The sequence below is a fragment of the Zingiber officinale genome, chromosome 4B (assembly GCF_018446385.1).
Source record: "Zingiber officinale cultivar Zhangliang chromosome 4B, Zo_v1.1, whole genome shotgun sequence".
In the NCBI taxonomy this organism is placed as follows: Eukaryota; Viridiplantae; Streptophyta; class Magnoliopsida; order Zingiberales; family Zingiberaceae; genus Zingiber; species Zingiber officinale.
The window spans coordinates 74,285,966-74,310,800 of record NC_055993.1 but is presented as its reverse complement, the minus strand read 5'-3'; the positions used below and the strand labels follow the sequence as shown (position 1 = coordinate 74,310,800).

Below are 24,835 nucleotides of genomic sequence, written 5' to 3'. Positions count from 1 at the left end.
CATTGGTTTATTATCTGAGTTGTATCATTGTTGCATGCTTGTGTAGATTGATATGTTTTAGTTGCGAACATATACTTGATTAGAATGTTGGGATGAGTTATTATGTTTTCTATTGCTATTAATTGCATGCTTTGAGTTTTTGAGAGTTTTAAGTATAGATATTTTCATGTGAACAACTTTAGTTAAGTATAGTTAGTAGTCCAGTAGCGTCCCACCCTCACAGACTAGTAGGGAGGAGGGTGGGGTTGTTACAATATACATTCTATACATTCACTCATTCCATCCCATGCAAAAATTTTATAAATCCATGCCCTTAAGTCAATCAATGCATTTCGATCAAATCCATTGATGAACCTAGAGGATCCTAATCGGACTCATTCCATGTCCTATGGGTTCACATGGCTCACCTAGTGTATACTAAAAGCCTAGCTTTTGTATAAATATTTATTTAAAAATAAAGAATCACAATGGTCAAATACCTACATTTATTTGTTAAGTGTAGTTATTCAATTAATTTATATTTTAGATAACATGGTGTGTGGTGTCACACACAGAATATCATGTTATCAGTTCTTTATAAATTATTAACAGTTGCTCACGACTAAGATGGAAAGGAACAAACCATCGGAATAGTCGTAGTGTAATTAGTATTAGTTTATCTTGACTAATAAATTACACTAGTACACTCTAAGTGTATTGAGTAGGATCATTTTAGGTAAGTTATTTTTATACTGACTTGATAAAAGAACTAGACCTTAGTTATTATGGAAGTATGTGCTCTTAATCCTAATATAATAACAAACAGATATATTTAGTATTTATTTCTTTGACTTATCAATGGGTGAGATTTAGCTCGATAAATCAATAAGCCCGATAAGTTTGGAAATGATATTACTTATAGTGTGTGTTATTAATTATAGAAGGAAACTGTGTCCTAGTAATCTAGGTTGAGAATGTCCCCAAGAGGAGCTCATAAGGATTGTCATGTTAAATTCTGCAGGTGGACTTAGTCCGACATGACGATGAGGTTGAGTGGTACTACTCTTGGACTAAGATATTAATTAATTGAGTTGTCAGTAACTCATTTGATTAGTGGGCATTCGACATCTTAAACACGGGAAGACTAACACACTCATAATAAGAAGGAGCCCAAAATGTAATTTGGGATTGGTGCGGTAGTTCAATAATAATTCTTTAGTGGTATGAATTATTATTGATGAAGTTAAGTTGTGTGTTCGGGGCAAACACGGGAAGCTTAATTTCATCGGGAGACCAAAACCAATTTCTCCTCTCGGTCCCTATCATAGCCTCTTGTATATAGAGATTTATACCCACCACATACCCACTTCTTACCCACCTTTATACCCATCCTATTAGGGCCGACCAAGCAAGCTTGGAACCCAAGCTTGGGCCGGTCAAGTAAATAGGATGAGTTGAGTTGGTGTGGTCAGCCCTAGCTTGAACCCAAGCTTGGTGTGGCCGGCCACATCATATTAAAAGGGATTTTATTTTTAATCTTTTCTTAATGTGGATATCATGGTTTTAAAAGAGAGTTTAAAAATTTAAATCTTTCCTTTTATAGCTTTCTACAAAAGATTAAGAAAATATTTGAAATTTTTCCTTATTTGTAGATTGAAAGGTGGATTTTAATTTTAAGAAAACTTTCCTTTTTTAACCATGTTCATGATTTAAAAGATAGTTTAAAAATTAAGTATTTTTTTAATAAGTTTCTACAAAAGATTAAGAAAGGATTTGATATTTTTCCTAATTTGTAGATTGAAAGGAGATTTTAATTTTTAGAGATAACTTTTCTTTTTGGAAATTATCCACATGTTTAAAAGAAAGATTTTAATTTATAAAATTTCCTTTTTACAAACCGCCGTGAAGGAAAAAATTATTGGAGAAATTTTTTATAAATTTCCAGAAATAAATTAAGAAGTTTTAATTCTTGTGTTGATTAAAACTCTCCTTGTTTGGGATTAGAAAGTGGCCGGCCATGATGTTTAAGAAAATAAAATTGATTTTTAAATTATTTTTTCTTTTCATGGCAAAATAATTAAGGAAGTTTTTATTTAAATTTCCTTATTTGCCAAGGCCAAGGATTATAAAAGAGGGGGTAGAGGTGCCTTAATGCAAGCGAACTCTATTCTATTTTTCTCTCCCTCTTTTCCTTGGTGTGGTCGGCCCTTCAAGTTCTTCCCTCTCCTTTTTCTTTCTTCTCCTTGGTGGCCGAATCTCTTCAACCTTTGAAGCTTGGAAGGTGGCCGGATCTTGCTTGGAGAAGAAGGAGGAAAAGGAGGCTTTGTTTCTAGCATCCCTTAGAGCTTAGTGGTGGTGGCCGGACCTCTACTTCTCTTGGAGAATTGATGGTGGGCGAATCTAGCTTGGAGAAAAAGGAGCTTGGTGGTTCTCGTCTCGGAAGATCGTTGCCCACACAACGTCCGAGATTAGAAGAGGAATACGGTAGAAGATCAAGAGGTTATTTGCTTACAAAGAAAGGTATAACTAGTAATTATTTTTCACATCATACTAGTTTTCTTTGTATAGTTATTTTTGGAAATACCAAACACAAGAGGCATATGATTCTAGAATTTTCGAATTTGTTTCGAATTTGTGTTTCTTTTGTTTTATTTTTTGAATTTGTGATTCGATTGTTCTTTTTGGTTAAACCTAGAGTTATATAAGGAAATTAAATATTAGCTTTCCTTAAAAGGCTTTGTCTAGGCGATGGTGGATGCTCCCATACCTAAGAAGGTCATGTGCCTCGCCATGCAGTCCTAGAAGCTAATTTTGAAAATTAATATTTAATTGAATTTATAACATAGGTTGATTTGGATCAATAGTGTTAAGTTCCGTTTGCGATCTAAGTCTAAACCATTAAGAACAGATAAGTTAAATTTGGAATCAATAATGTTAATTTCCGTTTGTGATTCCTAATTTAACTTCTAAAGAACACAATAGGCTGTTTAGGAAAGGTTCGACACTTGTACAAAATTTTTGTACAGTGGAACCGGTACGATCTTCCTAGGACTAACCAATAATTGGTATCAGAGCTAGGGTTTGCCTCTGTGTGTTTGGTTTTCAAATAGATTATGCACATGTCATACATAATTTAGGCAGGATAATAGTAGGATATGCTAACTTTGTGCTTGCAGGCTCCAACTATTATGACATATAGATATTGTGTGTGATTGGACCCTTGGACATGTCAAGGGCATTATTTTGTATGTGCATGATTGTATGTATTAAATATAGCAGGAGCTGTATTATATTTAGAATTTTACTTTTGTGTTCGATCTAGAATACATGTACATTCCTTTATGGAATATAGGATCGATATATGTAAAATTCTATTTTTGTCGCGGATCGTATCTTTGCGAGGCGTGGTGCTATTGGAGGACCAGAGGCACAGCAGAATAAGAAGCAAGATAGATGCGACAACTCGACCTGATGGCGGTGGCTAAAGATAACAGCAGCTAGGGTTGGAGCACACGGAGGACAGTGATGAAAATACCATAATAGTTGGAAAATTAATTTCCAAATTTATTGCTTTTATTTACTGTATGTGTGCGCATGTGTTATATGCTAGCATAGGTTAAAATTCCTCACCATAAATAACTAAGTGGGAGAGGGATTAGTATATGAATCCCATGGTCTCCATTACTGGTTTGTAAGTGATGCAACAAGCTTGCGTGTTGGCTCTGAGTGCCTCCCTCCACAACGGATGGGATTGTTGAGGATCACTATATCAAACTTCCTTTATGGATGGTTATAGAAAATTATTTAGGAGCGTGTGATCTTCTCCAACTGAAGAGGCATACTCCTATTTAATGGACTAAGTATCAAGTAATGGTATACACTTAGACGCGTTCAATAGTATCCTCTCCAACGGAGTCACTGCTATTGTTTTGTGGGACCAAAGGAATACCAACTATTAATTTGTCATAAAGCTAGGTGAAACTCTCCTCTTACAAATGTTTGAATTTGTATACGTCCACACTAACATGGCATGCAAAATTCACGGTGTTTGAGGTAATTTTGTCATAAAGTTAGGTTGACAAAATAAATAGGGTAAAACCTCCTCTTATAAACAAATGAATTTGTATACGTCCACACTAACGTGGCATACAAAATTCATAGCGTTTGAGGTAATTTAAGGTTGACAAGATAATTAATGGGTAAGACCCTCCTCTTATGAATGCTGAATTTGTATACGTCCACACTAATGTGGCATGCATAATTCCCGATGTTTGAGGTGTTGGTGAATTTAAGTAATATTATTTGAGGAATCAATGTTATTTTAAATTCAAAGTTTTGACCAAACATTTTACCAAAGACAAGACCAACTATTAATTTTTTCGTCATAAAGTAAGGTTGACGAGATAATAAAATTAATGGATAAAATCTCCTCTTTGAATTTGTATACGTCCACACTAATGCGGCATACAAAATTCATGGGGATTTTTAAGGAGTAGGTCTTGACCAAATATTTTTGTGATTCTTAAGATTTAAAATGTTGGTCAATCCCCTATCTGTTATACTATAGGATAGACTTAGTGGTCCCAATTATAATGATTGGAAATAAGACTTGGACATTAAGGTGGACTGTCTTCTTAGAGCTAAGAACAATAAAGGTATATTTTATTCATTAGTTGATACATATTTAGTAGTATTATCTACCGGTACCTAGTGTGTAGATACGGGAGCCACTAATCATGTCTGCAATTCATTGCAGGGGTTCCAGGAAACCCGACAACTATATGAAGGGGAAATCACCGTCTACATGGGTGCTACTATAAAAGTGGCAGCTATTGCAGTGGGAGATATTTATCCTTTGATAGGAATAAAAAGTGGATTTTAAGAAAATTATCTTTACATACCAAGTTTAGAAAGAACTTGATTTCGATTTCTAAACTATCAAAGAATAGATATTCTGTCTATTTTGATAACAAAGTTATTATCATAAAAAATAGGGAAGTTATCTATTCTGGTATATTGGTTGACAATTTATAATCCAATAACTCCCACGATGCAATAAATAGAAATTAATAACACATCTTCTAACTTTAATAAGAGAAAGCAACCTTCGAAAATGAACCAATCATATTTTTGGCATCTAAGTCTAGGTTATATTAACCTGAGTAGGATTCAAAGGATAATAACCAATGAACTCTTAGGTTCATTAGTAGTGAAAATCTTTCCAACCTGCGAGTCTTACTTGGAAGGAAAAATAACCAAGAAGCTTTTAAGTCTAAGGGGTATGGAGCCAAAGATATGTTGAAATTGGTTCATTATGATTTGTGTAGACTTTTGACTATCCAGGCAAGAGGTTGTTTTGAATATTTCGTTTCTTTTATAGACGACTATTCGAGATAAGGATACATTTACTTGACGCGCCACAAGTCTAAGTACTTTGATCAGTTCAAAGAGTACTAGGCTGATGTAGAGTAACGTCAAGCTAAAAATATCAAGACACTACAGTTAGATTATAGTGGCAAGCACCTCTTGGGAGAGTTTAGGAGTCACTTATCAGAAGTCGGGATTCAATCCCAACTAACTGCACCTGGTACACCCCAACAGAATGGTGTAGTAGTAAGAAGGTATAAGACTATTATGGAAATAGTTAGATCAATAATAAGTTATTCAGAATTACCAAATTCCTTTTGAGGATATACTTTGGAAATGGAAGTGAACATAGTACCTTCTAAGTCAGAATACTCTACTCCAATAGAATTGTAGAATGGGTGTAAGCCTAGTCTAAAGCATATTCGATTTTGGGGTAGTCCAGCACATGTGCTGAAGGGAGACACTGATAAGTCGGACAGGAGTTCACTTGTTTGTGGGTTATCCTAAAGAAACGAAAGGTGGTTTATAGTCCTAAAAATCAGAAGGTCATTGTTAGCACCAATGCCCGATTTTTAGAAGAGGACTATGTAATGAACCACAAGCCCATAAGAAAATTTATTCTAAAGAAAATAATAAAGGATACGTCTAATTTAGTACCAACTGTACAAGATGAAATATCAAAAGAAACTTCAACACGTATCACAAATGATATACAATTGCAGAAAGTGCCTCGTCGTAGTGGGAGGGTTGTTAGGAAACCTAAAATATTCATGTTTTGGGAGAGTCTTTGGACTTGATCCCTGGTGAACATGAACCTAATTCCCGGACCTATGACAAAGCGCTCCAAGATAAAGATGCAGCATCTTTGTAAAGAGCAATGAATACAAAATTAGAATATATGTATTCTAATAAAGTCTGGGAGCTTGTAGAACCACCAAATGGTGTAAAAGCCATTGGGTGTAAATAGGTCTACAATAGGAAAAGATGGTTAGACAGGAAGGTGGAAACTTTCAAAGCAAGGCTTGTTGAAAAAGGAAATTTTTTCACCGGTAGTCATGCTTAAGTCTATCTGGATTCTTTTATCTATAAGTACTATAAGATTTGGCAAGCGAATGTCAAGACAGCTTTCCTTAATGGAAGTCTTGAAGAAAGCATCCATATAAAGCAACCAGAGAGGTTCATTGCAAAGGGCAAAGAACATCTAGTATGTAAGCTCAATTGGTATATGGACTGAAGAAAAGCTTCAAGGTCTTGGTTCATCTGGTTTAATGAAGTAATCCAGACCTGTGGATTTATTCAGTATCCAGATGAGTCTTGTGTATACAAGTAGTGTGATGGAAGCATGGTGGTATTTCTTGTACTATACGTAGATGACATTTTTGGTAGTTGGAAACAATATCAAAATGTTGGCAAATGTAAGGGATATGATTGTCCAAACAATTTCAATATAAAAGACTTGGGAGAATGCACATATTCTTGGGATCAAAGTAATAAGGGATCGCAAGAAAAGAATATTGTGCTTATTCCAAGCTTCATATATTGAAACAATCCTTGCTCGTTTTAGCATGCAAGACTCCAAGAAAGGTTTTCTACCTTTTAGGCATGGAGTAGCTTTATCTAAAGAAATGTCTCCGAAGACATCAAAGGAGATAAAGGACATGAAGGCAGTTCCTTATGCTTCGACTATCGAAAGCCTAATGTATGTAATACTGTGTACGAGATTGGATATCTGTTTTGCCCAGGGCATAGTTAGCAGATATCGAAGTAACCCAGGACCAAGACACTAGACTGCTGTAAAGCATATATTAAAGTACCCTAGAGGGGCTAGAGATTATATGCTAGTTTACAAGACAGATAATTTGATCACTATGGGTTACACGGATTTTGACTTCCAATCAGATAGGGACAATAGTAAGTCGACCTCGGGGTTTTGTGTTTACTTTAGGAGGTAAAGTCATAACAATGGAGGAGTGTTAAGCATAGATGTTTTTCGATCTCCACCATAGAAGCTGAGTATGTTGCAGCCTCTAAGGCAACCATAGAAGTTGTATGGCTCAGAAACTTCATGATGACCTTAGATATGATTTCTGGTTTGTCCAAAAATTATTACAATTTATTGTAATAATAGTGGTGCAATAGCAAACTCGAAGAAGACATAAGTCCATAAGACAAGTAAACACAATAGAGCGCAAGTACCACCCAATACGAGACATCGTATAACGAGGAGAAGTTGTTGCCGCCTAGATTGCATCAGATGATGACATGTAGATTCTTTCACTAAGGTCCTTAAGGCAAGAGCTTTTGATGGGCATGTTGAAGGGTTGGGAATCAGATGTATGGCAGCATAGTCTTTTAGTATAAGTGGGAGATTGTTAAAGTGTATACTAAAAGCCTAGCTTTTGTATAAACAGTTATTTAGAAATAAAGAATCACAATGGTCAAATACCTACATTTATTTGTTAAATGTAGTTATTCAATTAATTTATATTGTAGATAACATGGTGTGTGGTGTCACACACAGAATATCATGTTATCAGTTCTTTATAAATTATAAATAGTTGCTCACGACTAAGATGGAAAGGAACAAACCATCGGAATAGTCGTAGTGTAATAAGGTATTAGTTTATCTTGACTAATAAATTACACTAGTACACTCTAAGTGTATTGAGTAGGACCATTTTAGGTAAGTTCTTTTTATACTGACTTGATAAAAGAACTAGACCTTAGTTATTATGGAAGTGTGTGCTCTTAATCCTAATATAATAAAAAACACATATATTTAGTATTTATTTCTTTGACTTATCAATGGGTGAGATTTAGCTCGATAAATTAATAAGCCCGATAAGTTGGGAAATGATATTACTTATAGTGTGTGTTGTTGATTATAGAAGGAAACTGTGTCCTAGTAATCTAGGTTGAGAATGTCCCCAAAAGGAGCTCATAAGGATTGTCATGTTAAATTCTGCAGGTGGACTTAGTCCGACATGACGATGAGGTTGAGTGGTACTACTCTTGGACTAAGATATTAATTAAGTGAGTTGTCAGTAACTCATTTAATTAGTGGGCATTCGACATCTTAAACACAGGGAGACTAACACACTCATAATAAGAAGGAGCCCAAAATGTAATTTGGGATTGGTGCGGTAGTTCAATAATAATTCTTTAGTGGTATGAATTATTATTGATGAAGTTAAGTTGTGTGTTCGGGGCGAACACAGGAAGCTTAATTTCATCGGGAGACCAAAACCAATTCCTCCTCTCGGTCCCTATCATAGCCTCTTGTATATAGAGATTTATACTCACCACATACCCACTTCTTACCCACCTTTATACCCATCCTATTGGGGCCGGCCAAGCAAGCTTGGAACCCAAGCTTGGGTCGGCCAAGTAAATAAGATGAGTTGATTTGGTGTGGCCAGCCCTAGCTTGAACCCAAGCTTGGTGTGGCCGGCCACATCATATTAAAAGAGATTTTATTTTTAATCTTTTCTTATTGTGGATATCATGGTTTTAAAAGAGAGTTTAAAAATTTAAATCTTTCCTTTTATAGCTTTCTACAAAAGATTAAGAAAAGATTTGAAATCTTTCCTTATTTGTTGATTGAAAGGTGTATTTTAATTTTAAGAAAACTTTTCTTTTTTAACCATGTTCATAATTTAAAAGAGAGTTTAAAAATTAAATATTTCTTTTATAAGTTTCTACAAAAGATTAAGAAAGGATTTGATATCTTTCCTTATTTGTAGATTGAAAGGAGATTTTAATTTTTAGAGATAACTTTCCTTTTTGGAAATCATCAACATGTTTAAAAGAAAGATTTTAATTTATAAAATTTCCTTTTTACAAACCGCCATGAAGGGAAAAATTATTGGAGAAATTTTTTATAAATTTCCGGAAATAAATTAGGAAGCTTTAATTCTTGTGATGATTAAAACTCTCCTTGTTTGGGATTAGAAAGTGGCCAGCCATGATGTTTAAGAAAATAAAATTGATTTTTAAATTAATTTTTCTTTTCATGGCAAAAGAATTAAGGAAGTTTTTATTTAAATTTTCTTATTTGCCAAGGCCAAGGATTATAAAAGAGGTGGTAGAGGTGCCTTCATGCAAGCGAACTCTATTCTATTTTTCTCTCCCTCTTTTCCTTGGTGTGGCCGGCCCTTCAAGTTCTTCCCTCTCCTTTTTCTTTCTTCTCCTTGGTGGCCAAATCTCTTCAGCCTTTGAAGCTTGGAAGGTGGTCGGATCTTGCTTGAAGAAGAAGGAGGAAAAGGAGGCTTTGTTTCTAGCATCCCTTGGAGCTTGGTGGTGGTGGTCGGACCTCTACTTCTCTTGGAGAATTGATGGTGGCCGAATCAAGCTTGGAGAAGAAGGAGCTTGGTGGTTCTCGTCTCAGAAGATCGTTGCCCACACAACGTCTGAGATTAGAAGAGGAATACGGTAGAAGATCAAGGGGTTATTTGCTTACAAAGAAAGGTATAACTAGTAATTGTTTTCCGCATCATACTAGTTTTCTTTGTATAGTTATTTTTGGAAATACCAAATACAAGAGGCATATGATTCTAGAGTTTTCGGATTTGTTTCAAATTTATGTTTCTTTTGTTTTATTTTTCAAATTTGTGATTCGATTGTTCTTTTTGGTTAAACTTAGAGTTATATAAGGAAATTAAATATTAGCTTTCCTTAAAAGGCTTTGTCTAGGCGGTGGTGGATGCTCTCATACCCAAGAAGGCCATGTGCCTCGCCATGCAGTCCTGAAAGCTAATTTTGGAAATTAATATTTAATTGAATTTATAACATAGGTTGATTTGGATCAATAGTGTTAAGTTCCGCTTGCGATCCAAGTCTAAATCATTAAGAATAGATAAGTTAAATTTGGAATCAATAATGTTAATTTCCGTTTGTAATTCCTAATTTAACTTCTAAAGAACACAATAGGTTATTTAAGAAAGGTTCGACACTTGTACAAAATTTTTGTACAGTGGAACCGGTACGATCTTCCTAGGACCAACCAACAATATATACATTCTATACACTCACCCCTTCCATCACATACTAAAATATGAAAAATTCAAGGCCCTTAAGTCATTCAATGGGTTTTGATCAAAATCTATTGATGGACCAGAGGACCCCGATCGGACCCATTCCAAGTCTTGTGTGTTTATCTGACACGCCATATATACCTTCTTCACACAAATTGATAATTTACGCACTGTATATTACTAAAAACACAATCACAAGTGGTATTGAGAATGCTTCACACAAATTCATCTGACAAAATATAACTTAGATGGTTTAGATACAAAAGAATTTTTTACATGTTAATGTAAAATATTTAGTTCTGTGTATTATCATCTCATAAAAAAAATATTGTGTACAAGCTTAAAACACTTGATGAGATTTGTCATACTGGAAATTTGAATGCTGAATGACGTATAATCTTGTTCCCAACTAAAGATATGTAACTCTTCATGTGCCTTTGTGTGAAATTTATAGTTACCCCATCATATAGTGATTCAATATATCATAATATAAAAAATGCATAGTCATATCTATAAACAAATAATTAATAGAATTAGTAAAAGATGATTAACTATTAAAGTTAATATAATTACTTACAATGAAATTTGTTTGAAAACAAACACTTCCCTAACTATGAATGGATTGGCATACATTATGGTATGGAGTTCAGGATACCAGTTATCATAAGACAATTTCTCCATCGTTAAAAAAATTAAATCTATAACCATCAAACATACTTGATCATCAACTAGAAAAGATATGTTATAGTATAAGATACAAAATACTACTTACTATAAGTTTTGATTGCTCCAAGTATACCTCTTTTTCTGTTATGGAATTATAATGTATAATCTCATGTTTTTGTAAATCAAACACTACAAGGTGATAGTGTTTAGTTCGTTCATGATGCACTAGACAGAATATGTATCTGAGTCCATTATTGACATTGGTTTTAACCATATGTACGAATGCTCCAGTCCCCATCAAAGGTAACATAACCTGTGTAAAAATCAAAGTGAGAGCTATTGCATGTAATAAACGTTTATGGTTAAATGAAAAGGAAACTCAACTTATAGGGAAGTCAGCCACACAAAAGATCGATGGGTGATATGCACGATCACTACACTTTCCCTCATCAACTAATACTATAAGATAAGCATCAATCATTCCCCATCGGTTAATATATTCTAGTCGAATATCTTTAAAAATGAATTCATGTATAATAAGATTGTAGTTGTCGACCATACTGCCTCTTTTGTCAAGCTGCACCAAAAAAAATAGTGGAGAAGTAATTAGTCTTGCATTAAAGTGGAACAAAAGATCAAATCAGGAGAATAAAAAAATATTATTGTAAGAACAATTATCTCACTTAAACTTCTTGATCCTCTGTACTGAATCATCAATAATTGGATCCAACTAGTTGCCAAATTGGTCGTACACTTGATAATTTTGTTCTTCATCTCATCAAGGACTTGAATTTGATCCTTTCCTGTTTCTTTATTATCTTTACCTTTTGGAATAATAGTTCCTTTGTCAGTTACTTTATGACCACTAGTAAGTTCCTATTGACCATCCATTTCACCACCCATTTCACTTTCATCCCTCCCTGGTGACTAGGTAGACTCTACAATAACTAATTGCTTATGAAGCTTCTGGTTTTTTCTTTCCTTTGATAGGAGACATTTTTTTAGCACAAACCTTTCTTTTTTTACCAATTCTAGTAGGCCATCATAGTGTTGGTGCTGGTCTAGATACCTTGACTTTGACTCTTTGACATACTTATATAGTTGACCTATTACACCCTCATATGATTCAATTACCACTTCTTTTGAAGCTATCAAATAGTCCTTTTTAGTAATTAACAATTGGAGCTCATTTATCATGTTGTCTTTTTTCAGATATGATCCATATCTTTTCACCTCTTCAACATGGTTAAGAAGCTGCTGATTTTCTTTTTCCTTCTCAGAGATGATGAAGGAGTAGTCTCTTTTAACCACATCCACGCATTGAAGAATATCTTTAATTTCTTTATCCTTTTGAGAGATTATAAGGTATTTTTCCTAAAAATATATGCATGTTTCTTTTTTAGCCTTATGCTATGAAGTATTAGGGACTGGTGTGTGGTTGATGAAACAACATATTCAAGTTGTTGAGTTGGTGGAGCAATTTCTAATAGCAGATAGGCCTTTGACTATGTTGGAATTAGGTAAATCAATACTTGATTTGGTGATAGACGGTCTATCATCCTTTTGACATTGCTTACGTGAGAGGTAGATTTTGTCCATCTCAACAACTTGGGAAACACATATGGATGTTGTGGGTTCATGATAGGGACAAACTCACATATCCACACCTACAACATGATCATAATATGTAAACAAACTAATAAATAGTAATACTATGAAAAAATTCTAACTTATAGCCAATAAAGTTGAAAATCCCTTCAACATGGGAAACGATGTTGTGCCAAATGGTGCTTGTGGTTTTAGCCTCAATGTTACTATTAACCCAATTGACTCTATTTGAGGAGCCATATAATTGTAGAGTGAATGACACCAGTTATATATTATTAGGTTGTCAAAATCATCTAGGCAGTCTATTAATAATAGCACAGGTAACCTAGGAATGCTGCTTAGTAGTAGAAAAAAATACATACAAAAAAATACAAAATAATTAGTTGGCAATACAACTTGTCAGATAATGAATTTTCAGGATATCATGAACTCCTTATAAGTTTTCCTAGCTCCTTGAATGTACAACCTTTATCCTTGAAATGTTGCAAATATAGTGGGTTTGGAGGCATCATCTGATTCCATTGGTACTGGTTCTCCTTGGTCTGGTAAGCCAAGAATGATCGTCACATCAATCCTTGTGAAGTTTAATTTTTTCCATGGAAAATGAAGGTCTTTTACTCAGCATCTCAATTATCAAACATATTTTGAATAAGACCTCTAATATATGGATTTTCAAGGTGTCCAAAACCCAAGAAAATGGGGAGCTTCGGATCAGCTTTGTTTGTTCAATACTTGGGGGTACAGGTGCAATCATTTTTCTGAATTGGGAAATGTAACTTTTCTAATCTATTCTCTTTGTGTGGCCTCTCATGAGTCAACTGGTTCCAGCAACAACCGCTCTAGATGAATCTGAAGACATCTCGACTTGCACCACGATGGTTCTAGTCTTGCAAAAGAAAAATAAAAATAATATAACAAACAATTAATTTTTTTAGTAAAATTTTAAAAATGAAAATTTTATATGTGGTAAACTAATATTTTGACAATAAAAAATTTAAAATTAATGATCAATTATGTGATGTAGCAATAACAATATTAATTTTATTAGTAAAATTTTAAAGGACAACAAGAGGAGGCAGGATCTCCTGGACCACTTTTTGTAGTCCAGGGGATGTGCCACTTGCATTTGCGACCGGATCGCAGTTGCGATCCAACCGCAAATGGTTGTGATCCCTTCCTGGGTTCATCATCCCCATCAGGTTATCTTAATTATATCACTCAAAAAAGAAAAATTAAAATGATATAAAATTATTGTTGTAGAAGTTAGCAACTAGCTTCTACACATTGTAGAAGATACATGTTAGCTTATACAATGTGTAGAAGTTGTATGCTAGCTTCGACATGGTTGATTGTGATAAGATAATATTCATTTGATTGTTTTGATCGTTGAATATTATTTTAGTCAGGTTATCACTCATAGAAGCAAAATCAAAATGATATAAAGTCATTATTATAGAATCTAACAACTAATTTCTACAACACGTCCGAGCGATCTTATAATGCAATGGTATTTTAGATAGTTTACGTTAAATGGGGTGTCCATTTGACTTTAATTGAAATGAGGCGTCCATATGATGATTTTGTAAATCATGGAACGCTTTTGATTTTTTTCCCAATATAATTAACTTATAATTAATCGAGAATTGCTCAAAGGGTGTCCTTAGGTTTGTGAATTTATCAAAAGATGCGTCATACTTTGATAATTACCTAAGGAAGCATTAATTTATCTGTCTTTTCATTTTACACCTCACCAAATTTGAATTTTTCTCTTTCTTTATTCCTATGCATGCATTCTCTCTTCTCTATCCTCTCTCCTCGCTCCTTTATATGCATGCATAATTATTGTGGTGCTGATATTTTAAAATGAGTATCGTAGTTTAATTACATTAGCACCATTAATGATGCTAATTTGCACTACCATGGGCTTGGTCCAAGCATGGTCTAATTCAGATCAAGCCCTACATGGGCATGATTTCTTGGAGACTAGGACTACATTCTAGTAATTCTTCTAATAATATTTAAACACCTCTGGAGAGGTCGAAATAAGCAATAGAGGGCACCATTGGAGTCCTTGTAGCTTTAGAAACCCACAGAATTTAAATTGGTCTAATCAAACCTATCTAGGTCGATTAGTGGATTTTGAAAAAAAAAAAAATCGGTCACTTGGGCATGGTTTCCTAGAGACCAGAACCAAGTTGGGCTTGATCTGAGAGACAAGAACCATGTTGGGCCTAGTCTCCCTATACCAGGCCCAACGTATGAGAAAAGAAAAAAAAAAGAAAAGAAATGTTGTCTTTAGTTAGTATCCTTGGAATTGTCCTCGTTTTATAACTTTTAGGACAATGATTGTTTTGCACTCCAATTAATTGCCTTATCAGAATCAACATTACCATGAGCATAGTCTGATTTAGATCAGGCATAACGTGGGCTTGATTTTCTAGAAATTTGAACCACATTCTAACTAATTCTTTCAATAACATTTTAACACATCTAGAGAAGTCAAAATAAGCAATAGAGAGCACCGTTGAACTTCTTGCAACCTTAGAAACCCATAGGACTTGAAATGAATCAAATCTGACCTATCTAGGCCCATTAGTGGGTTTTAACTAAAATCTATTAATCAACTTAGAGAGCTTAGATTGCATTCATTTCATGTCTTATGAGTTTCTGAGATTGCAAGGAGTCCAAATATGTCCTCCATTATTATTTTGGGCTTCCCTAGTGGTGGTCTAAAGATTTTCATAAAATAAATTTGAGTCGCTTGGGCCTGGTCTCCTAGAGACTAGGACCACGTTGGGCCTGATTTGAGAGATTTGGACCACGTTGGGCCTAGTCTCCCCATACCAGGCCCATCATATGAGAAAAGTAGAAAAAAAAACAAAGAAGAAGAAAAGAAGTGTTGTCTTCGGTTAACATCCTTGGAATTGTCCTCCTTTTTGTCACTTTCAAGACTACGATTGTTTTGCACTCCAATTAAATGCCTTATCATAATCAACACTACCATAGGTCAGGTCTGATTTAGATTAGGTCCGACGTAGGCTAGATTTCTTGGAGACCAGAACCACATTCTAGCTAATTCTTTCAATGATATTTTAATACTTCATGAGAAGTCGAAATAAGCAGTGAAGGACACTGTTGGACTCCTTGTAACCCTAGAAACCTACATGACTTGAAATGGGTCCAATCAGACCTATCTAGGTCCATCAATAAATTTTAATCAAAATTCACTGATCGACTTAGATAGCTTAGATTGCACTTGTTTTAGTTCCTATGGGTTTTTGAGGTTATAAAAAGTTCAAATATGTCTTCCATTACTATTTTCAAGATTCCCTATTGTAGTCTTAAGATTTTTCATAAAAAAAATTTGAGTTGCTTGGGCATGGTCTCCTAGAGATTAGGACCACATTAGGCCGGATCTAAGAGATCAGGACCATGTTAGACCTAGTCTACCCATATCAAGCCTAGCTTATGAGAAAGAAGAAAAGAAGAAGAAGAAGAAAAGAAGTGTTGTCTTCAGTTACCGTCCTTGGAATTGTCCTCCTTTTATCACTTTTAGGACTACCATTGTTTTGCACTCTAATTAATTGCCTTATCAGAATCAACTCTACCACGACCCTAGTTTGATTAAGATTAGGCCCAATGTGAGCTTGATTGCTTAGAGACAAGGACCACATTCTAGCTGATTCTTCTAATAACATTTTGACACATTCGAAGAAGCTGAAATAAGCAATAGAGTGCACTGCTGGACTTCTCGCTGCCTCAGAAATCCAAAGGACTTAAAATGGATCTAATCGGACCTATCTAGGCATAAATTTTGATGAAAATCTACTAATTGACTTAGAGAGCTCAGATAGCACACATTTCTAGTTCTGTGGATTTCTTATATTGCAAGGAATCCAAATACGTCCTCTATTATTATTTTTGGGCTTCCTTAGTGGTGGTGTAAAGGTTTTTCAAAAAAATAAATTTGAGTCACTTAGGCCTGGTCTCTTAGAGACTAGGACCACATTGGGCCTAATATGAGAGATCAAGACCATGTTGGGTTTAGTCTCCCCATAGTAGGCTCAACGTATGAGAAAAGAAAAAAAAAAAAAAAAAATGTTGTCTTCAATTAGCGTCCTTGAAATTGTCCTCCTTTTATCACTTTTAGGATTACTATTATTTTGTACTCCAATTAATTGCCTTATTAGAATCAACACTACCACGGACTCGGTCTTATTCATGTTAGCCCAATGTGGGCCTAATTTTCCAGAGACTAGGACCACATTCTAGATGATTCTACCAATAAGATTTTAACACCTTTAGAAAAGCTAAAAAAATAATGGAGGGCATCGTTGGACTCCTTGCAGTCTCAGAAACCCACAAGACTTAAAATGAGTCAAATTAGACTTGTCTAGGTCCATCAGCTAATTTTGACCAAAACTCACTGATCAACCTAGAGAGTACATATTACACCCATTAAAGGTCCTATGAGATTTTGAGATGGTAAGGAGTCCAAATATGTTTTCTATTACTATTTTCGGACTTCCCTAGTGGTAGTCCAAATATGCTTAGGATTGGTCTCCTAGAGACCAAGACCATGTTGATGTGCGCAAATATTATGATCATTTACGCATGTTTTAGCGTACCTCCATGTACTTTATTCATATATATTCGTTGCATGATTGCCTCTTTCGTCTTGTATTCATTATATATATTCTTTTGTTCGGATATCTGCTCTTTGTTTGGTTTTGTGTTGACAGGGACGATTTTCGGAGCAAAAACGACGATTATCTACGTATCGAAACAAGCCAAAGAACACGGTCGTGCAACACACGGTCGTGTGACCAGACAAAAGGGAGCAGTGCACGACCGTGCACCCTTGCACGGCCGTGCGGCCATGGCAGAGGCGAAGCAGTGCACGGTCGTGCGACCATGGCAGAGGCAAAACAGCACACGGTCGTGCATCATTGCACGGCCGTGCCACCCCAGGCCGAGATAAAGGAGCGCCCGGCCGTGCATCCTTGCACGGTCGTGCCTCAGGGAGCAGAAGCCAGAGACCACATGGTCGTGCCAATCGACACGATCGTGTAGCTTCGCCAGAGGAGAGGATGGGTGTGGCCGTACCAACCTTGCACGGTCGTGCCACGGGTCGCGTGGCGCCCATATCCTAGCTTGTAAAAGGGTTAAGAAACCTATTTTTGGGATATCTTTTGTTCGGGACTTCGTCCCTCCCCTCAGGGAAAGCCGTCGAGCTTCATCCACCGTCGTCTTTTCACGATCCGTCCATATCCGGAGCAAGGAAGCATCCCCAAGACATCAGAATCATCAAGCATCTCTTCTTCCTTTCCTTCTAGGGTTGTAAGTATGCTTTTCTTTATGTTCTGGGGTTATTCTTCCCCCACAATGGAGTAGACGCCCTCTTTAGGGAGTATTTGTGATACGATGGAGATGTAGAACTATGTAGATTCACTTTGTTTCTATACGATGACTTGTTAATGTCTTGTTCATGCTTGTGTGAGATGTTTATATTTCTATTCTTTGATTGATTGATTGATGTGGAGGATTGTTGATCCCGCAAAGGGGATACCTTAGAGCATATTGACCAAGGTACCCTAATGACAGGAGTAACTCTTTCCGGACGTCTAAGACGTTTCCTCAAAAGGAGAGACAATCCCATAGGAACTGCTGCTCTCGTAAAGAGAGTTCTCTAGATCATATACCCGAGGGGCCCTAGTGACAAGGGTAACCCGTTCACGGACGTCTAGGACATTCTCTTGAAAGGAGAGTCAATTCCTCCATAAGGAAGTAGGTAACAGTACCGAACCTCTACCCTTATCCTTATTGTTCTTTACTAGATATGCATCCCAGTGATCTACCGAGGCGCCCTCGTGACAGGGGGTTAACCGTTACAGGATTTCACAGGGATTGTCTCTACGTGATACTTAGGGATACTGGCCAATCTAACTTCATGCAAGAGCATTAACATAGAGGATAGAAACTAAGAAATCTATGTAGTATCTCCTAGTATTACAATGAAACCGAAATCCTAGAATCCATCTCCCGAAGCTCATTCCATCCAAGATCAATTCTTTCTCTTTCTCTCATCCTTCTCTTTCCCTTTTCAATCACCCTCGTTAGTTTGTAAACCAAAGTCAGCTTTCGACCGTCTAGATAAATTACCCTGCGACATCTCTAGTGTTTAATCAACAGTCCCTATGGATTCAATATTTTTATTACTGACGATGAAATCGTACACTTGCGGTTGCGTAACAAGTTTTTGGCGCCGTTGCCGGAGACTGTTCACATTAACATTAGTAGATTAGCAATTTAGTTAACCTAGACTTGTGAATAGTTTGTGTTTTTCCATTTTATATTACAATTTTTTTTCCATATACATAATCCAAAAAAAAAACACTGCATTTTTTTCTTGCAATTTAAATTCTGCATTGTCTTTCTTGTTCTTCATATAGTGTTTTATTTCTTGTCTTTAATTCTTCATTTTTATTTTTTTTCATAATTTTTTTAGATATCCATGAGCACTAACATGTCAAGCAGGGCCTTAAGAGGTTTCTCTGCACCCATTTCTGCAAGATTTTTATCTCCTATTGTGCAGCCTCATATTGAAGCAGAAAGTTTCCAACTAGACCCAGAGTTAATTTCCATGATACAAGGTCACAAATTTGGAGGAGAAGCATCAGAAAGTCCTTATCTGCACCTTGAGACATTTCTAGAGCTTTATGATATGGTGAATTGTGAAGGAGTATCAGCAGATGCAATTCAATTGATGGTATTTCCTTTTAGAATCAAGGATAAAGCAAGGACTTTGTTATATTCTCTCCATCCTCAAAGCATCACAACTTGGGAATAATTGGAGCAGCAATTTCTGAATCATTTTTTTCCTCCAAGCAGAACAATCTACATGATGAGTTGCATCATAAATTTTGCTCAGGCACATGGAGAATCAATATTTGAAGCATGGGACAGATTCAAGAGTCTACAAAGATAGTGCCCTCATCATGGTTTAGAGAAATGGCTGATTCTACACATATTCTATAGGGGGATTTCTTTTTCAGATAAGTGTTTGTTAGATTCATCAGCTGGAGGGTCATTTATGGACAAGAGTATAGAAGAAGCTTATACATTAATTGATCAAGTGGCATTGAACCTCCAAGGATGGTCGAGCAAAAGTTGGATGGAATCTTCCTCAGAAATTTAAGAAGTACAAGCCATATATACAAGAGAGTTTGTCAAACAAAATGCAGTTCAACCACCCAAGAATGTCAAAATTCAGAAGTCACAGAATGAGGAGTTCAAACATGTTGGGGAAAAGATTAATAACATAGTTTCAAAATGGTTCAAGGAAGACCTTCCTCCTACACAGACAAGATCTAGTGTAACTGATAATGATATTAAGTTGAGAAGTGGCAAGAATCATGAAGAACTTCTGAAGAAAGATTTGTTTAAGATTGAGGAGAAGAACAATAGAAAACCTCAAGAACTCAGTTCCATTACTCCAAGAAGTTCCCAAAGGCCACAAGTACCTTTTCCTCAACGGTTGATGACACCAACACTAGATAAGAAAGCTGGACCTCCTCCACAAGCTCAAAGGGAGTATGGAAAAAAGGAAGTACCTTTCCCAAGACCTGCACTAAAGGTTCCTTTTCCACAAAGGCTGGTGAGAATCAATGAAAACGAAGACTTTGGCAGATTCTGTGACACTAATATGGTTGAGTGTAGATTTTTGGATGTATATGAAGATGAGGACTCTTCAGATGATGATTGTGATGATAATGCAGCAGACAACAAGTTTTCAGATCTACCTTCTGGGTTTACAGGGTGTTATGATGAAATTGAGTTTTCGGATGATGAATTGATGTGGTAGATCAACTTGAAACTGCAAATGAAGTTAGTGATCCTCCTATAGATGATTCTCCCACTGAGGATATTGATGTTGGTTTATTTTTTGATGCTTTTGTTGATGATGATAATATTGAAGAATGTGTAGGGAGTTGTGTTTTGGAAGCAGCATCTCAAGAATCACCTCCTTCGATCACACAACCAATTGATGATATGGAATTTGTAAGAATGGAATTGGTTGATGATAAATGTGTAGGGACTTTTGCAATGGAAGCGAAGCCCCAAGAATCACCACCTTTGGAAGTACCAACACCAGAGCCAGAACCATCATTTGATTCAGTGGAAGTCACATTCACATGTTTAGAACTTTCAGGTATCTCTCAGCAATGCAAGGTTAGTATTTCTAGTGATCTTTTGGAAGATTTTATAGAGGTACCTATAATTAATTTTGTTGGATGTGATTTAATTTTTGATACACATTCAGTTCATACTAATTCGGTTCTAGTCCCTTCTTATATTACATGCTTGTGGGAGGTTTGCCTTTCTTTTGGGTGTGTAGATTTTCATGGAGCCTATAATTTGAAGCTCGATCTGAACCGTCTTTAACCTCTTGAAAGAATTTCCAAGAAGACGAAGATGGAGAGGGTGATTCTTCACTCTTTGATGAAAGCTCCTTCCATAATAAGAGCTCTTGGTAAGAGGGTTCTAAAATATTTTACCCCTCCAAGAGCGAGATTTCGATGAATCTAATGAGGTGGTCGAGCTAATGACCTTAAACAAGCGCTTCTTGGGAGGCAACCCAAGTTCATTTTCCTTGTTTTCTTTTTAGAATTTCTTTTTACTTCATTGATAATAAATCATACCCTCTGCTTAATTTTTCTTGCCTATCTTATTTTGTAGAATTCAAAGTTGTGGAGGAATGTGAGCATCGGATAGAGGAGTATCTTGAAGAACATGCATGTCAACCATTTGAAGCTCATCACTTGGTAACTTCTCTAAACTTCATAAATTTCCTTCACATTACATTTCTAGTTTTCATTGGGGCGATGAAAAGTTTAAGTCTGGAGGGATGTTTGGGTTTAGTTTAATGTTTGTCATACTTCTTAGTTTTTGAACATTTCAAATAAAATTTTTACTAGTTGCATCCTACATCATATTATGATTGTTTGTTCCTTAATGAAAAATACTAGTTATTCTAGATTTTATGTGGTTCATGTGTTACTTATGTTTAGTGATCTATCTTTTTCTATCTATGATAGCATGAAGTGAGTAATGTTTTACTATAAGAGTTTAAGTATTGACCTTGTTTTAGGATCCCTATACACTATGCCTATTTTTGATGGTTGATAACTCTAAAATAGTCATGATTCATAGGATTGGACTAGTACTTGTGTTTCTATGGTGACCTCTCAACTACATTTTGGTTACTAGATAAACTCAGATCATGTAAACTCATTTGGAAAAAAAATAATCCTATAAAAAAAATGGAAAAAAAATGAAGGTTTGTTCAAGTTTGATACTTTGCAAACATTCAAAGAAAAAAAATAAGGGATAAAAAAATTGTTGCCGTGAGTGGAAACTAGCAATTCACCCCTTTGAGACCGACTTAGGTTACTGGGGAAATGAATGCTATGTTTCTCTTGATACTGAGTATTCCTTTGAGACCTTGTGTAGATGATGCATAGCATTTTTTTGAGGGGAACGAACTGTAGGACCGTTGCGGCCGGCTAGAAGGGGGGGTTGAATAGCCCTGTAAAAATAAAACACAACCCTTCCCGACTTTTCAAACTAACACTTGCATATAAGATAGAAAAGCAATAAATCAAAACAGAAAAAGACGAGGCACCAGATGTTTACTTGGTTACAACCGGGGAGGTTGTTAATCAAAGGAAAATGATCACTCTACTATCTCCTTCAGGCGGAGAAGTCTCTTTTACAGCAATGTAGGCACATAAAGAAAGAAGATAATCTAAACAGTGGAAGCGCACAAGCGTTGTTACAATTTCTGAACTGATTCAAAAGCTTATGAACCAAGGCTATATTTATAGCCTTGGTTGGGGCGCCTGGAAGGGGTTCCGGGCGCCCTGGGGGATAAAACTTTATCCCCCAACGTTCAAATCGCGTTTGACGCGATCTGGTCAACAAATCAGGTCCGGGCGCCCGGAAGGGTTCCAGGCGCCCCCGGCTGCTCCAGGTGCCCGGAATGGCTCCGGGCTCTCGGAATGGTTCCGGGCGCCCCAGAGCCTAAAGTCAATAGATGTTGACTTTTTCATCCGGGGACCACTGCTCCGGTTCAGTTCGCCTCGGTCCGGGTCTTCAACTCCAGATCCGCTTACTTGGGTGATCTCTGCTATCCGGAAAAAGGACTCACCCGAACCCAACTTCCGGTCTTCTCGAGCGGGCTTCCCTCCGGCTTCTAGTCCCTCAGAATCGCCGCGTATTTCTTTCTCATCCACCGGCGTACTCATCCGCAGTCTTCGTCCCTCGGACGCACCGCGTGCCGTCCTTCTCGCTAGCTACGTCTCTTGCTCCTCGAGTAGTCTTCTGCTCCAGCTTTCGTCCCTCGGAACCCTCACACGCTTCCTTCTCGTCCGCCGGTGTACTCTTCCGCAGCGCCTCGTCCCTCAGATGCACCTCGTGTCGTCCTTCTCGCTAGCTGCGTCTTCCACTCGACTACTTGTGCTCCTAAGATCCTGCACACTTAGACATAAGGTTAGAAACACACAGGACCTAACTTAACTTGTTGATCACACCAAAACAACCTTGGGGTTCCAACAATCTCCCCCTTTTTGGTGTGAGCAACCCAAGTTAAGCTAGAGTAAAAATAGAAATGAAATAAACTTAACTAAATTTGCATTTAAGTGCAAAAATAAAACAAGTTAAATTTTGGTCTTGTCACACCCCGAGGAGGTCCCTGTCCGAGGAAATTTCGGCAACACCTCCCCTATACGGGGGACAATATGAAACATTACTACATACAAAATATACATCAGCCACACTCGGCTGGAATATATATACCATAGAAAATGGAAACAACATAACCATGCAATTTAATATACTCAGCCTACCCGGCTGGACAACAATGAAATAACACACAACCACGCGGTTTAATATACTCAGCCTACTCGGCTGGACAAAAAAAATAAAATAAGCACAGCGAAAAGAAAACGAAGAGAAAACCCACAAATTGCAAAGTTATCAAAACATCACAAATACCAAGTCCACACAACAAGTATCAAAACAAAGTTCTCACAACACCAAATCCAACGAATACGAAATGCAAGTAAAGAGAAACAGAACCAAAATCAATTTTCGAATATGACGCGGGACCCAGGACTGGCAACCGGCATCTCTCCAAGCATCCAAGACTCATCTACTGCTACCTGGTGAAAGAAAACCAATTTGCGAGGTGGTGAGTATTGGAACTCAGCGGGTATAGAAAGATAGTGCATGAATATAATCAACCAATAAAGAATACCCAACAGGAATACAGTCTCATAAGAGAATAGCAGATACAAAAATAAAATCATGATAAAGGTTCATACCTGGAACGATATCCTAGGCTAGATATAGAAAGTCAGAAATGGTACTAATCTGCTACAGTACTGCTCATAACTACAGAGGTAATGGGTAAGGTATATAAACATTTCCAATTACTAAACCAAGGTTTAACCACCTACAACGTGAGCATATCTTAACATAAAACAGCATGTCAGCATGAGTGAACAACAACAAGAAGCAACGGCAACATAAATATACCACAGCAGCATAAGTAAACAATAACAACATAAGTAAACAGCAACAACCAAAGCAGGCATAATAACAGCGTATGCACGGATGGTCACCCCGCCCACCTCTCTGCACCATGACCCCTGTATGGTCGAGAGGCCGGATCAATGACAACTATACCACCCAAAGGCCGCCACTCCCGCGAGTGACCGGATGGACAGGTGCTGAGTAGCTAACTAGCTACACAGCGAAGGGGGGTCCCTGCTGCTCGCAACTCCAGCTACCACCAACTGCAAGTGGCCGAGTGCGGCACGACAGGACAAGCGGCATCAACTCCAGCTACCACTCTCTCGAGTGGCCGAGGATGCGGCATGCATGCAATGACATGATGCGAACAATGCAACAGTCGTCATATATATAAGCAGAAACAGGTATGCTACATAGAGCCAGCATGCTCAATATCGTACATAAATAAGCAACAGTCAAAACATACAAACATGGTATCTAGTATCTGCTACTGATCATGGACACAACAAGAGACTGTATGGATATAAAAACGAGTATCTCAAAGATAACGTGGAAGTATCAAGCACCGGAAAAATAAGAGTGGAGTC

General features: G+C 36.7%; 1 non-coding gene across 1 annotated transcript; it reads right to left on the bottom strand.

Moving 5' to 3' along the window:
- Positions 1–19,554: 19,554 nt before the first annotated feature.
- Positions 19,555–19,658, bottom strand: LOC121978894. Its single transcript, XR_006111223.1, has one exon. It is a non-coding gene; the product is annotated as a small nucleolar RNA R71 (small nucleolar RNA).
- Positions 19,659–24,835: the final 5,177 nt, after the last annotated feature.